Source organism: Arachis ipaensis, chromosome B07 (assembly GCF_000816755.2).
Source record: "Arachis ipaensis cultivar K30076 chromosome B07, Araip1.1, whole genome shotgun sequence".
Lineage (NCBI taxonomy): Eukaryota > Viridiplantae > Streptophyta > Magnoliopsida > Fabales > Fabaceae > Arachis > Arachis ipaensis.
This window is the reverse complement of record NC_029791.2, coordinates 115,339,130-115,341,847: the sequence shown is the minus strand read 5'-3', so window position 1 is coordinate 115,341,847 and position 2,718 is coordinate 115,339,130.

Below are 2,718 nucleotides of genomic sequence, written 5' to 3'. Positions count from 1 at the left end.
TATATAGTAATTATTATTATAAATATTTTATAATTTAAAAATATTAAAAATAATTAGTATTTGTCTTAACCAATTTGGATTGATTGAATGGTTATTTTATCTGTCTGCTTAAGTAAGTATTTGGAGTTCAAATCTTGCGTTGTGTGTATAACAATCTATTAATTAGCAGTAAACCCTTAATAAATAGAGTATCAATATGTGGTAGATTAATTTTTGGCCCGTCGAGTTAGAAAATCAGTAAAAAAAAAAAGTGTAGTTGTCTTTAAAATTGATTAATTTCTTATTATTAATAAGGTTTAATTACTCTGTTGGTCCTATAGTTTCGTGAAATTTTTAGTTAGCTAGGTCCTTATACTTTTTTTTCTTTTAATTGAGTCATTGCACCAAATTTTAATTTTAATTGAGTCCTTATACTTTTTTTTTCTTTTATTTGGGTCTTTGCACCAATTTTTTTTAATTGGATCTCTATACAATTAAGCCAATTACTGTTAAGAAGGACCTACTTAAAAAAAAATTTGGTGCAGGGACCCAATTAAAAGGAAAAAAAAGTATAAGGACCTAATTGAAAATTTTGCGAAACTATATGGACCAACAGAGTAATTAAACCTATAACAATACTTATGGACTTTTGTCTTTGTTAAAATTTACCTGGGACAATTTTATTTGTTGGTATCGCTCGTATTCATTCTTGAAGTCAAAATAATATGATCAACATTGTTCCTTATTAAAACTTCACATTTTATGACATGATTTTTAAATTTTAAACTTATAGACTTATGTTATTACAAAATTTATTAGATTGATTAATATTTCTTGGTAACATGGTGTACTGAAACACCATCGTTTAGTATTAGTTAATATGAAGAGAAACCAATAACAACTCTTGTTATTCAATATATAATTTATTCTATTAAAAAATAAATTAGTATTTTTTAAACTGATAAATACATTTCTTTCTAATTTCTTACACCATTTTGTTTGACAATGTTTATCGTTAAAGAATAACAAATGACCATACTATCCTACAATATGATATATAAAATAATTTCTTATCTTAAAATTAATTCTAGTTAGTGAGATAAAATTTAAATTATTTTTTTATTTTCGTACTCAAATTTAAATTTAAATTTAGAATTTGATTAACAACATATCCTTTTAAATTTTAATAACAAAAATAAAATTGATTAGGTGCAAAATATTCAACATTTAATAATTTCAATCATTTGAATTTTAGTTACCAAAAATTGTGTTAAAAATTAATCATAAACTTAATAATCGATAATAGATATTATATAAGTACATAAATAATAATAGGTTTAATTACTCTATTAGTCCCTATAATTTTGTAAAATTTTCAATTAGGTCCCTAGACTTTTTTTTCCTTTTAATTGAGTTTTTATACCAATTTTTTTTAATTGAGTCCCTACACTTTTTTTCCCTTTTATTTGAGTCCCTGCACCAATTTTTTTTTAGTTAGGTCTGTAACAGCCCAGATCACCCGCTAGCACGATATTGTTCGCTTTGGCACATAAGGCCTCACGGTTTTGCCTTTGACGATAGGGATGATAGCCAAAGCCCCCCACACTCACTCGTCAAAACGCGTCATGTTAAGGAGAGGTATCCACACCCTTATAAGGCATGCTTTGTTCTCCTCCCCAACCGATGTAGGACCTTACAATCCACCCCCTAAGAGAGCCCAGCGCCCTCGCTGACACATCGATCCAGGCTCCAGCTCTGATACCATATGTAACAGCTCAGATCACCCGCTAGCACGATATTGTCCGCTTTGGCACATAAGGCCTCACGATTTTGTCTTTGACGATAGGGATGATAGCCAAAGCCCCTCACACTTACTCGTCAAAACGCGTCATGCTAGGGAGAGGTATTCACACCCTTATAATGCATGCTTCGTTTCCCTCCCCAACCGATGTGGGACCTTACAATGACGCATTTTGACGAGTGAGTGTGGGGGCTTTGGCTATCATCCCTATCGTCAAAGGCAAAACCGTGAGGTCTTATGTGCCAAAGCGGACAATATCGTGCTAGCGGGTGATTTGGACTGTTACAGATGGTATCAGAGCCGGAGCATGGATCGATGTGCCAGCGAGAGCGCTGGGCTCCCTTAGGGGGTGGATTGTAAGGTCCCACATCGGTTGGGGAGGGGAACGAAGCATGCCTTATAAAGGTGTGGATACCTCTCCCTAGCATGACGCGTTTTGACGAGTGAGTGTGAGGGGCTTTGGCTATCATCCCTATCGTCAAAGGCAAAATCGTGAGGCTTTATGTGCCAAAGCGGACAATATCGTGATAGCGGGTGATCTGGGTTGTTACAAGGTCCCTATACAATTAAGCCAATTACTATCAAGAGGAACCTAATTGAAAAAAAATTGGTGCAGAGACACAATTAAAAAGAAAAAAAGTATAGAGACCTAATTAAAAATTTTGCGAAACTATAGGGACCAACAGAGTAATTAAACCACAATAATATCAAATGTATTAATTATTTATCTTTTTGACATCACTAATATATAATCTATTGAAGATTGATTTATTGTCTAAATTTTTTTTTTATAAATTTTGTAATATGTGAAAATAGTGATCTTATTTTTTATTATTAATTAAAAAATTATTTATAATTCTTTAATTATGTAATTAACTTAATTAATAATCTTTATTATTATTTTTATACTATTTACATATTTTTCACACTAATAAATA